The following is a 15,710-nucleotide window of genomic DNA, read 5'->3' as shown; positions in this document are numbered from 1 at the left end:
AAGATATTAAAATTTTGTCTAACTTAAATTCCTGAAAACTAAAATCAACTTGGCATCACAACATTAAAATGTACTGGATGGTATGAAAAATGGATATTCATTTTGAGATTTGCTAAAGATGACATTGAATAGTGCTAAATGAGTGCATCTATTGTAAATTAGTGCATTTAAGTGTTAGATGAGGACAGCGTTAAAAACGGTAGGGAACATGAACGTGCACAATTAAACATCAAATATCATCAAACTGCAAATATGCATATATTATGTTACATGTATACTATATTTGTATATTTTCACTATTTAATAAGGGAAATTAATACTTAGGACTCAAAAAAAAAAAGCCAGCAACCTTAACTACCAACCACAAAATAATTAAGCAAGGTTATTATAGTTTTGAATTTTTAAATTGGTTTTATTTTAATATCGTTTTCGAATTTGCCATAAAATTCAGTTTAGTTTTTATTAGTTTCAGTCATATTTTTGTTAGTTTTAATTTTGTGAACACATTTTTATATAGTTTAGTTTCAGTTTTAATTAAAAAGTTTAGCAGAATCAACAGCTCACTTCCAGAACGCAGGTCAAAGAAAGACAAGGGCATAATTAGTAAGGCAAATATTTAGCGACACAAAATTAACGCATGCTAAGATTGTCTAGATGGTAAAAGTATACAAATATACACAGCAGTCAGCCCTTTTTACTAAATAAATCTACACAAGTTGCGCTTAATGTCATATCTAATGGTGTGTTGAATTATTTAATATGAAAATAAATGTAGCTTAATTTTTTCTTATTTAACCATACTCATGATATTGTAACTGTTGTGTATTGTTCACTTTTCCGTGAACAGCTGCATAAAAATAATAACTGGGTCTAATGAAATTCAATAATAACGGCAATCATATTTAACAGTAAAGGCTCATATTTGAATATGTTCTTTTCTTTATTTATGAAGAAATATTAGCGTGTGCATGATGTGATTTAGCCTATGCATATTTGTTCGAAAGCCTGGCAGAGTGATCACAAGATGCTAGGCCAAAGTTTTGTATTGTTTACAGAAAGGATGCGCGTTCTCATCTTTTTTTCTGTTAATTATCAGAATACTTAGAATGCCTAATGTTGGTTTGACTGCTGATGTTGTAGATTAATGCGGGTGCAGTTCGGCTCGCGACTCGCGGTCTTTATGTCAAACGGTTCTGGTATGGTACAGAAATAAACTAGTGCTGCTGTCGGATAACGGATAATTTCTCACGTCATTCTGAAAGGCTTGAGACAAGAGTCTTTGGCCACAGCCAGCTCTGACATGTCTCAGGGCCTTGTGGGGCGCTAACATGCTGGTACAATTCCTGGAAAGCCCTGTATTGACTAAAGAGGAGGCTGAAGCTGGTCTCTAAAGCTCTGGCAGTCATTTAATGGAAGAGCCGAAAGCTCCTCCGGTCCAAATCTTTGTCACTCCTCTCTCTCTCGTGCAAGCAGTCAGGCTTGGTGCCAAAGCGCTGATCAGCGTTTAATACTCTTAAAAAGGATGGGACATTTGAGGAGAGTTTAAACACTGGCTCGCTCGTCAATGTGCCCGCTTGAGAGAATCATCCTTCCCGAGGTGCTTAGCTCTCTTTCTTTGAGGCGGAGAATATGAGACGGCACCAGTCACTCAACGAGGGTGTGAATACCGTGGGGGTGGAGATGTGTTGATTAGCGCTCGCTAGCGTCCATGATTGATGTTAAACCCTCTCTGAATGAAGGTTTCCAGACCATCCAGGTCCACTAATTCTCTCCATCTGTGTCTCAAAATGGTGACACAAAAATGGCACTGATACAGATTTCTTGATTCAATTCAGGTTTATTTATTTATATTTCAGTTATAAAGTTGATTTCGCTCACATATGAAAAAAATCCTCTCTGAATTGTCCAATAACTCGTCTTTTAGAGCTATCATTAAAAGAACCGACTCACAATCATTTCAGGATTCAGGCTACACTGTTTTCGATTTTTTTAAAAATCGCTTATTGAAGTTAAATACAAGTAAAATAAAATTCTCTCTGAATTTTCTCTCAGTAAATGTTTCAGACTTGTTCAAACCAGTAACGTGTTTTTGAACTAGGCTATTCATTAAAAGAACCAACTAACAAGTGTTAATCATTTCAGAAACTGGTTCACTGAGGTAAAATAAAAGTAACATAAAATTATAAAATAAAATATAGATCACTATGTGACCACACGTGCGTCGTAATACTCTCCTGAACGAGAATCAAAGTCTGACACGGAAAAGAAGAAATTGTTGAATAAAGTCATTTTGTTTTCTTTGCACACAAAAAGTGTTCTTCATAGATTTATAAAATTATGGTTGAACCACTGATGTCTCATGGACTATTTTAACGATGTCCTTAGTCCTTACTACCTTTCTGGGCCTTGAACATTGCAGTTGTGTTGCTGTCTATGGAGGGTCAGAGAGCTCTTGGATTTCATCAAAAAAATCTTAATTTGTATTCTTAAGACGAACGAAGGTCTTACAGGTTTGGAATGGCATGAGGGGGAGTAATTAAGGATAGGATTTTCATTTTTGGGTGAACTATCCCTTTAAAAAAATCACACAACCTACTAAATTGACCATTACAGCCTCATTTTCCTGCGGTTTCTTAATAAACGTCTACCCCGACTATGGTCCATTTTCTAAGTCACACAAAAACCATTATAAGCTGCGGCAGAGAGCGGTCACAGAAATAATTGTAGTATTTAAAACCTTTAACCACTTCTAACTGCAGTCTGGAGCGCTGCGGATGCATTATCCAAGTGACGTGTGAAAATTAAAATAATACAACAGATTTAGCATGCTCTCCCACCCCCTGGGACGGACGCACAGACGCGGCGGGGAATAAACGGGGCATTCGATTGCAGGGCGACAGGTGAGCCGTTCCACGAGAATCTAGTGACCCAGGAAGAGCTCGCCTAGGAGACGAAAGCCCTTGCGTCATTCCCCCGAGATAAGATCAAGAGGTTTGTTTGACTTGATGTTAAAGGAGGCCCTTCAGATTCAAAGCTGAGAGCCAGAGTAAACACTCATTTAAACAAATACAGATATAATCAGCGTTGTGTCGTCACGGAGTGAACATGTTACAACATATAAGAGCTGTAATATTTACACCTTTAGAAGCAGGTGCACGTAGTCAGCTAAGATTACAGAGTCCTTGCCACTGCAGAGCGGTCAAACCGAAAGCCGAAATTGGTCATTAGCATGCAGCATGTCAGGTATGGCAGCCGCCCAAGAGAGTGCTGGTGTCCTCCATCAGACCTCTTGAGTCTCTGCCCGCTGTGCTCCAGGATCCTGTGTGGCTCATCCGCAAAGACTAATTGTCTTTGCATGACAAAACATAGCTATTTGCATGCATTAAGGCCCATAATATTGTACATACATAAATGTGTAAATATTATCTGGAAAATATGAATATTAACTTTCTATTAAGGCAAGACACAACATGTAAAACAGTTTTTTCATGCACTGGACAAATTTGATATTTTGGGAAAAAGAAAACTAGACTGCAAAATAGACTTTTACATACTTATTTAAATTGCAGAAAAAATTGTTTCCTCCTTGCAGGCAGCCAGAAATCTTCACTTCAATTGCACTTTTCTATATATTAGGTTCTATTTAAAGTTTTTACAGAGATATTTGTTCATATGTCTTGAAAACATGGTGAACATTTTTTATTTTAATTTTATAAAGTGATAAACCAAAATGATTGAGATATCAAAAATTCCTTCTGGAGAAACCTTTCAGTTTGATAATAATAATAATAATAATAATAATAATAATAATAATAAGTCAACAAAGTGAAAGAATAATTTTGAACATGGTTTTACTTAATGTTCAGATTTTTCTTCTGGAAATGTTTGCAATTTATTTATTTATTTTTATTATTAAATAATGCCTGCTTTGCATAGTTAACGAAAACTTGTAATACAAAAAAAGTGCAATTCTTAATGGGGAAGTACACGCTAAAAACTATGGCCCAATGTCCGATGTTAATATTAATATGTTTTTAACAGGTGTTTTAGCTGTATTTTGAATTTAATGAAGCTGCCTTAATCTCTTTCTTTTCCAACCATTAGAGTACTGATGATTGCTTAACATTCGAGTAATGGTAAACATAATGACATATGTACAATTTAACACTTAACAAAAATGATCAAATAAATACATATATTCATAATAAGCAAATTTTCTTTTTCTCTAAGCTTCCCCAGACATGATGCGTCTCCCTAACACTCTTTCTGTAGTTTCAATCCAGTAGTGCCGCTGTGATTCATTGCAATGTATTATCATAATGTAGTTACCACTATTGTGCCATTAAGGGTCATGGTATAGCCTACTTACTTCTATTTCAAGCAAAACTCTGAAACACACCTTTGATGTAGTCACTATTACTCACCGCTTACATGGCACTTAGCTAAGTTGTTTTTGAACCTGTAATGTCCAGAGCAATCACAAAAATCACCACTCAAATGCACCAGTGCATCTTGTGAAGAGGAGAGTGGATTTCTCAAAATTAATTTGGCTTCATGCCCCCAAAATTGGCAATAATGCTCGTGGTACACTGTAGCCTGCTCACAGCAAATTCCAGCAAAAACCTTGAATAAGAGACCTATAACAAATATAAACCCAGAAAACTGCCAGATGTCTGTTGGGAAATTCTGTCTGTTCTTTTCAATAACCTGCTGAAATATAGACCAGTGTAAAACAGAAATGTCTAAAATAAGCTGGGTGACACAGTTTGCCAAAAGACTGCTATTCCCCACACTCAGTACTTCACTACATTTTGACAAAGAATGATATTCAGACTTGCACAGAGCTCTGTTGAGCAACACCACACAATCCAGAGCATTACTAAGAATTACTGTGAAGTTCAAATGAGACGTCAGCGAAACCAACAGGACCACTCACAGACAAATACACACAAGATATGACTGCATACACAGAGGTCTGGGGGGAGGCTGAACTGTGCGAGTGCTTTAAAGGCATGGTTCACCCAAAAACAAAAAATCTGTCATTAATTACTCACCCTTATGTCGTTCCAAACCCGAACGAACACAAATTGAGATTTTGGATGAAATCCAAGAGCTTTCTAACCCTGCATAGACAGCAATGCAACTGATATGTTCAAGGTTCAGAAAGGTAGTACGGACATCGTTAAACTAGTTAATGTGACATCAGTGCATCAACCATAATTTTATGAAGCAACGAGAATACATTTTGTGCACAAAGAAAACAAAAATAACGACTTTATTCAATGATTTCTTCTCTTCTGGGTCAGTCTCCGCTGGATTTCATGAAAAACATTGTAATTTGTGTTCTGAAGATGAACGAAGGTTTTACGGGTTTGGATCGACATGAGGGTGAGTAATGACAGATTCTTCATTTTTTGGGATTACCGTCCCTTTAAGAATTCAGAATCGTTAACAAAAACACTAATGGTCTGACATCACCTGATAACTCATCCATCTCAAAGCCCTGACCACAATGCACCTAAAGAAACCAATCAATTAAAATAAACAACTCACTAGTTGATTCTAATTTAATGGTGGTGCTGTATTCAGTCATCCTCTAAATTTAAATCTACAACCATACTTATTAAGAGGAAGGTCTTGAGTGTTTTTTTAAATAACCTGCTACCCTGACTGTTCTGTTGTTCCATCTAGTTTGCATGGATCTTATATAAATGCCCCCCCTAAGAAATGTGTCCATAGAATAGCCTAAATATAATAGTACATCCTTAAGACCTTAAAGGAGCACTCCACTTAAAAAAAAAAAAAATAGGCTCATTTTACAACTCTTAAAGGTCATTCTGTATTTTATTAAATTTATTATGTAAACTATATTTAACTAAATTAATTTCTTGTTTTTATAAATATTTTTGGAGTTAAAACTATATAAAAATGTCAGGAATAAAACCTACTTAATTCTGTTGTTAAGGATTTAGCTATTCATTATGAATAATTCCAAATAGAGAGAATATTGGATAAATCCCACATGATTGAAATGAGCTGTTTTCAATTTACAAGCATTTCCTGTTCCAACGCGCGGTTTAATCAGCTCATGAGCACGAGACGCGCATGCGCTGGAGTTCCCGCTGACAACCTGGAGGCAAGGCTGATCGCTGCTCTTTTTCAGTTCATTTCCCAAAGGTAAGTTGAGGGCTATTATTTTATTTATATAGGAAAAAACTGTAAATTATTCAAATGGTCTACTTTATCAGATATAGGCGTCATTCATAATGGTCGGCTATTTAAAATCGATTGGTGGTAGTGCAAGTTACAGTACTCTTGAAAAATAAATATGCTAATTTGTTAATGTAGCCTATATATTTGTTTTGTAGCTTACTAACGTTATCTTAACCAACGGGCAGCATTGTTTAATAACGGCTGTAGTGCGATCTTGGGCAACGGATTCTTATTTCGTGGCCTAACGTTAGTGTTATTGTTATATCCACATCCTACATTTGAACTAGGGTGTTGCTCCTAATGTATGGGTAATCATGTTTTACACCGATTAATGGCTGAAGGGCTTCATCTTAAAATGATTTAACGTTAGATCTGCTGTTGAACAGTCACTGTTCAATTTTATTTTTATTTTTTACACATCTGTGAGGACCTGACATGGTGATCTGCCAAGACGTTCCGCGCTAATCTACAGTAATCACTGGCACGCGTATGTATCTTATTTAAATAAAGTCCCTTGAACCTAATCATTCCTCATAGTTACACATCTTGTTAGGAGCTATTAATGAGATTGAACGGTCACGGAACCCCTGAACTTACTACTTACTACTAAAAATAACAAGTGATTGCTATAAATGTTAGTTATTTTCATCTACTGAATTATTGATATTCCACATTTCTATTAACATTTTTTTTTTCAGAATTGCAGAACAGAACAATGAAAAGATTAACAAAACATTTGCATGTCGACGACACAAAATCAATGTCCAAGTGTGCAAGACACAAAGGCTGTACTTTTTCAACACAAATGCAATGAGTTTTCCTTCAGTGCAGAGTCTGCATGAGGCCGTCTGCTTCCTGTCCAGTTTGATCCATACCATGCTCACAAGCTCATTACACAAACTCTTCCAGGAACTGGAACTCACACCATCTGAAACACACCTTGATTACTCAGTCACTAGATTACACATTGATTACTTGCCATTTTACACAACTGTTTCTGAGCCTGTAATGTCCAGAGCGATTACAAAAATCACCAATCATCTGCACGAACTGTGGCAGAGTGGATTTCCCAACACTCAATCTGGTTTGAAATTTAGTCCTAACCATAAAAGTTTAAACACTCAGCAGGCTGCTGAAATCCTGACAGGGAGTTGCTGGACGCCTCGGAGCGGCCAGGATCGTGAAAGAGGGTGCAGGTCATCCGTGTAGCGTAACATCTGTTTTTGACGCATCTAAATATTTTCGGATTTCCACACTCCTACATTCCACACTCACCTCCTGGCCCAGAGGGGTTACAGTCGTATTGTTAAGCGGCTGAAGGAGCTGGTGTGGCTGTGGGTGGTGCAGAGCTTCGGGTCTTTTCTCCGTCATTCTACACCCAGAGACTATTCATTACCAGGACTCACCGTGCCCTTCATATAGAACGCAGAATAGACCAGCGTTCTGCATTCCATTCTGACAAGCGACGTCGTAAAGATGAGGGTGTGAACGTGGACGTGTAGGTGAGCAACAAGACAACCAAAGACGTGGAACAAGTTTTTATCACAAACACACAACTGAAAGAACTACTGATATCCAGAGCAAAAATTAACCTTTAAATGTCTCAGTTGATTTTTATTTACCCATTTTGAAAACAGAAAGCACTCACAAGTATCTATGCGACTATAAATTACAATTACCTTACATTTACTATATAAGCAATGTGTAACTCAGCTTCTCTGGAAGACCGGATCAAAGTCCAAGCGCCTGTCAGACCAGACTGAGCCAATCAAAACGAACCACAGAACAAACAGACAAAAATAGACAAAACTAAGCATACTGTAAGATAAGAGCAAATGCAACTGAGTCAAACTTCCAAAATATCACAGTTATGCAACTTCTTAATGCAACTGCAGTGTATATATTTATCGACTGCCTGATCACATTAATTGGTCGGGACAATGTGAATTTTCTTGCTTCTATCTAATCCGATCCACATTTGCTTGAATCTCTTCTATCAAAGCAAAGGTGATGTGTTTAAGACAATACAAGGACATTCTTTACTTCAGAAACCACTGTCTGTTCTCCGTTTCTTCTCTCCTCACAGACTACTGCTGTGTCTTGACTACAGTGAAAATTTGCTTAAAATGTATTCGTCCTCAGATCATGTAGAATCAGAATCAGAATCAGAATGAGCTTTATTGGCCAAGTATGTTTACACATACAAGGAATTTGTTATAGTGACAGAAGCTCCACAGTGCAACAGAAAGACAGCAACAGGCCAGGACACAGGTAATGAAACAAAATAACAGGAAATAGCCAATAACCAATGTACAAAGCAGCAAAAAAAAACAAAAAAAAAAAACACAATATATAATATAAGCGACTATATATGTACAGGTCAAGTATGTGCAAATTAGAATGTAAGACTTAGATGAGTTTTGTTTTCTACTTCTGAACAGATTCTGACAAATTCAGCATTACATCACTTGCTCAGCAATAGATCATCTGCAGTGAATGGGTGCCGTCAGAATGAGAGTTCAAACAACTGATAAAAACATCACAATAATTCACAAGTATACCACTCCAGTCCATCAATGTCAACTGAAAACTGGCATGTTTGTAAAAAAAAAAAATCCTTCTATTGATTCTGGCCAAAATATGAGTCCACAATCCAAAGTAACGCTTCCTCCAGTGAAAAAGTCAATCCCTTGTTGTCACACATCTCTCAAATCAAAATCCACAGATATATCTGTTTTGGATGAAGCGTTATAATGGATAGAGGAACTGTATTTTAGCCTAAAAGCAACAGATTAAAGTTAAAAACATCTTGATGGATTTGTTTATTACAAACACAGCTTGCATTACTTGTGGATTATTGTGATGTTTTTATCAGCTGTTTGGACTCTTATTCTGACGGCACCCTTTCACTGCAGAGCATCCATTAGTGAGCAAGTGATGTAATGCTGAATTCCTCAGAATCTGTTCAGAAGTAGAAACAAGCTCATCTAAATCTTTGATGGTCTGAGGATGAATACATTTTAAGCAATTTTCACTGTATTCAAGTCCGTGAGGAGGGAAGAAACGGAGAACAGACAGAATAGTAGAGATTCAAGCTAATGTGGATCGGATTAGATAGAAGCAACTAATGTGATGCTAAATTTTTCCAAATCTGTTCAGATGAAAAACAAACTCATCTACATCTTGGATGGCCTGAGGGTGAGTAAATTGTCAGCAAATTTTCATTTTTAGGTGAACCATTCCTCAAATATCCACACCTTAGGTTTACATCCAAAATAAAGAAGCACAGTCCAAGAGTCAAATATGAAATCCAGGTGCATAATTGCATAACAAATCAATCCTGAGGATATACAACCATTTCATAATTTTCAAAATCTAAACAGGCCCATCAGTGTACCAATCCCTAGACCTATTGCTTCGCCACTACTAAAACCAGATTTTTAAGGAACAGTTTTTTTTTGGCAACAACAGATGGTGGTCCTTCACAGATCCATAAGCAGTGAAGAGGGTGTAGTTTCCTGGCGTCAACTCACTAATAAACGTGACAAAGGCAGATTGAGCTTGTATCCTTGAGCACTGTCATTTCCACTATCAGCCGACCCCTCTCACATCCTAGAGCAAACACAGCTTTTTAAGCTACTTTAATGGTTGCTCTAAACCACCCATTAAGTCAATAATCTTCTAAATGCACATTAAAAAAAAAGTCACTACTTGAGAACCTCCGAATTCAGACGCACCACAATAAAGTGCCACCAAAAGTATTTGTTGATGCCTTTCAACTAGCCCAATTACTGTTACATAATCAAACCTGACCTGGCAATGCTAACCTACTATGAAGTGTTATTTGGTACACCCATCTGAACTCACAGCATAATTATGCTCTAATAGCATCACCTTCCATTCACACAAATCTTGACAAATGAGCCACATCCTGCTTTAGCCGAGAGAAAAATGAAAGTGCATGAGATGCATCAGCCTATTCCTGGGACTGCTGAAGTCATGATTCAATTTAATGAGTTAATCAGGAGGAAAAAAACTGAGAAAAGATTACTTGACGTCTTCAGTCAACCCACTTGACAAGAGAGGTGAAAACACTGAACAGCGGAGAGCCATGACTGTGAAATACAGTTATTATCTCATAACCAAATGATAATCACTGGAAATATCACTGCATCCAGATGAATCGCTGAATACAATACTTCAGACATCGCTCATTTATTTCCTGATCACTGTAAGTGATTATAGCCTGGAGGTAAAACAAAATGACAATCTCACTCGCGTGATGATCTGATTCGTTTTCATTTATAGTTGCGCAATAAAAGAAGATCATGATGAATATGATATAATCGCTCAGCTCCAGAAACAACATCTACGCTATACTGGAGTTCAACCTTCAAGTGACTGTACAAAACCCTCAGATGAGACACTGGGAGACTGATGGCCATGAAAATATGAAACTCATCCCGTCAGGAGATTCCCACGGGTGAAGAAATGGCGATAGTTTTGCACTAGCGCCAGGAACTCGGACTAAATCTGACAAAACTCGTGATGTTTGTTGAAGCCTGTCCTGCTGCGAAGCTGTCTAAATGCACTACACAATCAACCTAACGTGTTTCCCTGCGGGTGAGACCGCTGCCTGTCGGTGGGTGTCAAGCCCGGGAGGGAACAGACAGAACATAACCATCACTATCAGACGATGTCAATGTTTCTTTTTACTTTACCTGATACTTGTTGTCGTTCCGACGCGCCGTCACGGTCCGTCTTATTTCAGCGCCCGTCTTCCACTTTATCACTTTTGCAACACTATTTTCCTCCTCTGTTCATGAAAAGTACACATTTTCCTGCCTCAACTCTCTTTCCTCCATATTTGCAGCTTCTCCACCAACAACAACATTAATGACGTGCTCTCGACGGTCACGTGACCACCACGGCTGTGGGTTCTAAAAATAGCGCGCGACACGACAGATGAGAACCCACAGAGCGGGTCTCGCGGGTCTCAAAGATGCCGAGCTGAAGACCGCTACAAAGCATGGCCCGGCCCCAGTTTCCCGGGAGTTTTCTATTTTTTACATATGTATTTTTGAACAGGAACTAAACTGGTTTGTGGGGAAGAGGGCGCCCCTTTCGGTAGGCTGTGGAGGAGTGTGATGCGTGGGGAGAATGTGATGGGGCGAGAGACGATGCGTGTGCCTATTTCACGTATAACATTTTCTTAAAGGTGCTGTGTGCGATTTCAGCCGTTTTTACGGACTTATACCAGACTTAAGGTCATTACACATTGTGTCACATAGTACACATAACTTTTGAGTAATATGCTTAAAATGAGGCAGACTCACATTAGCTGAAGACAATCTGACTGGCTGATAAAAAGCAGGCAGCTCTCTTAACTCTTCCATATTTCATTATTTCCTTATAAGAAAATATTTATTTCATTTTTAAGAAATTATAGAACAAACTACAAAACCATTTGCTCGATCCTTATGAGTCATAGTTTAAATGTTATGAATGAATGATGCATTTATATAGGGCTTTATTCTGTATTGCTGTACACCCAAAGCACTTTACAATCATGTGGGGGGGTCTCTCCTCAACCACCACCAGTGTGCAGCATCCACTTGGATGATGCGACGGCAGCCACACTACAAAGGCGCCTGTGCGCTCACTGCACACCAGCTACAGGTGGAGAGGAGAGAGAGTCAAAGAGCCAATCAAGTGTATGAGGATTATTAGGAGGTCATGATAGACAAGGGCCAGTAGAGGGAATTTGGCCAGGACACCGGGGTTACACCCCTACTCTTTACGAGAAGTGCCATGGGATTTTTAATGACCACAGAGAGTCAGGACCTCGGTTTAACATCTCATCCGAAAGACGGTGCTTTTTGACAATATAGTGTCCCCGTCACTATACCGGGGTGTTAGGACCCACACAGACCACAGGGTGAGCACCCCTGCTGGCCTCACTAACACCTCTTCCAACAGCAACCTAGTTTTCACCGGAGGTCTTCCATCCAGGTACTGACCAGGCTCAACCTTGCTTAGCTTCAGTGGGCAACCGGTCTTGGGCTGCAGGGTGATATGGCTGTGTGGTTATAGTTCACCCAAAAATGAAAATTCTGTCATTACTCACCCACATGTCTTTCTGAACCCATAAAACCTTTGTTTGTCTTCGAACACAAATTAAGATATTTTTTATGAAATCCGAGAGCTTTCTGACCCTGCACAGACAGCAACGCAACTGACACATTTAAGTCAGTAAGGACAGTGTTAAAATAGTACGTGACATCAGTGGTTCAACTGTAATCTTATGAAGCTACGGGAATACTTTTTGTGTGCAAAGAAAACTACAATAACGACTTTATTTGACAATTTCTTCAGATGTCACATGACCTATTTAAACGATGACCTTAAGTTTTTGAGCCTTGAATGTGTCAGTTGCATTGCTGTCTATGCAGGGTCAGAAAGCTCTCGGATATAATTTGTGTTCTGAAGATGATGCGTGTGCATTCCTCTGCTTGTAAACAAGGCACAGCACATGCGTGTTCTACGTCAGCAGCATCACATGCATGCGTCGTGGTACTCTCCTGAACGCGTGGCGTAGACTGACACGGAAGAGAAGAAATCGTATAATAAAGTCATTATTTTTATTTTCTTTGCACACAAAAGTATTCTCGTTGCTTCATGAGATTGCGGTTGAACCACTGATGTCACATGGACTATTTTAACGATGTCCTTACTACGTTTCTGGGCCTTGAAAATTGTCAGTTGTGTTGCTGTCTATGTAGGGTCAGAAAGCTCTCGGATTTCATCAAAAATATAATTTGTGTTCTGAAGATGAATGAAGGACTTGCAGGTTTGGAACGACATGAGGGTGAGTAATTAATGACAGAATTTTCATTTTTGGGTGAACTATCCATTTAAGGATATAATTTAAAAACTATATTAAATAGAAAATTATATAAAATGTGTATGTGTGTGTGTGTATATATACTGTATATATATATATATATATATATATATACATACAGGCTATGTGTGTGTGTGTGTGTGTGTGTGTATGCATGTGTACGCATGTATGTATACATAGTTTTAAATTTAAAATTTAAAAAATTGAAATATATATATATGTGTGTGTGCAGGCCTAAGCAAAATGACACTTCATGGACACTTATTTAGATCAAAAAATGAACTGCAAATGACAAAGAAAATGTTTGACTGCCTGATGGTGACAATCAACATTTTCTGAAGGCTACACAGCTCTTTTCAATTAGCATTTGTTGAAACAGAAAACAATACTTAAAAAATATATAATAATAATGAAAAAAAAAAATTCCATCCTATTCATGGAAAGTGTCAGAGCCTTCATTTCTATTCACACTTCACACTTATTCCAATGATACAGAAACATTGTATGTGCAGTATTTCAAAAAATGCTTCCAGCACCATAAACTTGAAAAAACCATAATGAGACTTTTTAGTAAAGCTTTCCGAACATGGGAGATTCCTGTCAAACTGTGTAACCCTCTACTCTGTACTCAACCAAAGCTTTCTGGATGGAGAGCAGTGAATCTTCGCGTAGGTTCTGCATCCTGCTAGGGTTTGACATCTTGCCCCCACACCCACCTGCATTGTGTTTATATTCTATTCATTCAAATGCTGCAATGCTCTCGAACGAGTTTTTACATTGGTAATGCTTTTGACATTTCGTTGTTATTACCGTTTCAGGAGGTGGAACGATGGCTTTTTGTTCGTGGGCGGTTCATCTTAACAATTCATTTCAAGTGGTTCGCTATTGTGTTCTCCAGTGTGCAATTACCCTACATATCGCTAAGATCACGTCTTATCGTGGTGGTCTCATAAATGCACTCTCTCTCTCATGCACATAGCCCATAGTGGTTGTTTACTCTGCTCTGCACACTCACCAGGATGCCATGGATGCATCTGGCTTGCGTGCCTCATTCTAGTCCACAGGTCACTACAGAGCCATGCCTTAAACATAAACACATATGCTTATGCACATCTGCACATACACATGCATTCACTCTTCCCTTACACACATAAACACAGTCATTGCCCTTAGACTTCAGACTGGTCGAGAGTGAAGCAGTGCATCAGAGCAGACTGGAATTCCAGGCAAAGCGGGAAACAGATCTTTGTGTTTCTTGTCCCACCGAGCGGCAGATAGTTTGCTCTTTTACGTCAAAGGCTCATTCATGTGAAGGTGGTGTGGAGCGATCGATGTGCACATGTTGACAGATAAGAAAAGCAGCTAAAAATAAACCATCCGCAGCAAAATCCCTCCACCACCTCACAGCCGCAGGGACAAACACGTGAATTTTTGTTCTCTTCCTGGTACAACAAGAGAGAAAACAGGATAAGAAGAGGATGAACGTAGAACAAAGATTGAGGAAATGTCACCGAAACCAGCCCTTTCTGTTTAGCAGTAACACTTACAACACGCTGCAGGAGGGTAAATGCGTAAAAGTCGTAGGTATGAGGTTATTGCATACATTTAAAAGCACATTTGCTCTAAAAATGTAAGAGTTTAATGGGAAAAATGGGTGTTAGCAATCTAAAGCGAATTCCTATGGGATTTCTTTTCTTGATCTGGAGCCTGGTAATGGCATTAATGGGCAGTCCAGTGGGTAACAATAACAACACTGCCATATTAGAGCTGAAAAACAATAGGCTTCACCATGCAGCCTTAAAGGGTTAGTTCACCCAAAAATGAAACTTCCATCATCATTTACTCACCCTCAATATGGAAGTCCGTTTTTGCCATGAAAAAATAAAACTGAGAAATTGCGACTTCTTATCGCTGTCTTTATCTATTTTCTCATCTCCTTAATTGGGACAAACAAAAGAAGGCATTTATTTTATAGAATATTTCTTTTGAAGAGTGTTGGTAACCAAACAGTTTTGGTGACCATTGACTGTCATTGTATGGACAAAAAACACATTTTTGAAAATATATTCTTTTATGTTTTACAGAAGAAATAAAATCATACCTGTAACAACTTCAGGGGGAAAAAACAGCAGTTTGGATCGCACCCTTGGGAACTGTGGAAAATCCACAATTTTAAAGTGGAAATATAAAAATTTTATTTTGTCTTTTTAATATATATATATATATATATATATATATATACAGTGCCCTCCAAAAGTATTGGAACAGTAAAGACAAAATTGCTCTGTTGGCTGTGGAGTCAAGACATTTACAAATATGATTAAAAGATGAGTATGAGACAAAACTACAGAATGTCACATTTTATTATTGGGTGATTCAACTCATAGATGTTTTACCAGCTAAGAAGTTCAGCACTTTTAGAGTTCATCCCTCTATCTGATGTGAGCATAAGTATTTGAACAGTTGCCTCACAGGTCTTTCTAAGTGATCAGCTGTGTCCTGTTGCATTAATTCTTCAGATATTAAAAGCAGGGAATGTGTTGTATCAGTTATATCCATTACTTCTGCATTCTGAATCTTGCATTCGATGATG

General features: G+C 38.1%; 1 protein-coding gene across 3 annotated transcripts in view; it reads right to left on the bottom strand.

The window, feature by feature from the left end:
- Nucleotides 1-11,105, bottom strand: part of hdac5 (histone deacetylase 5) — a 78,989-nt gene extending 67,884 nt beyond the window's left edge. For 2 of the 3 annotated variants that reach the window (XM_079379798.1, XM_079379799.1), the window contains exon 1: nucleotides 10,935-11,105. The gene's annotated coding sequence lies outside the window, so the exon portion shown is untranslated. The remainder of the gene's footprint in view (nucleotides 1-10,934) is intronic. The other variant, XM_079379800.1, reaches the window with a different exon arrangement.
- Nucleotides 11,106-15,710: the final 4,605 nt, after the last annotated feature.

The sequence above is a fragment of the Barbus barbus genome (genome assembly GCF_936440315.1).
Source record: "Barbus barbus genome assembly, chromosome: 3".
Taxonomy (NCBI): domain Eukaryota; kingdom Metazoa; phylum Chordata; class Actinopteri; order Cypriniformes; family Cyprinidae; genus Barbus; species Barbus barbus.
Note: the sequence above shows the minus strand (reverse complement) of the source record. Positions and strands in the feature narration are given on the sequence as shown.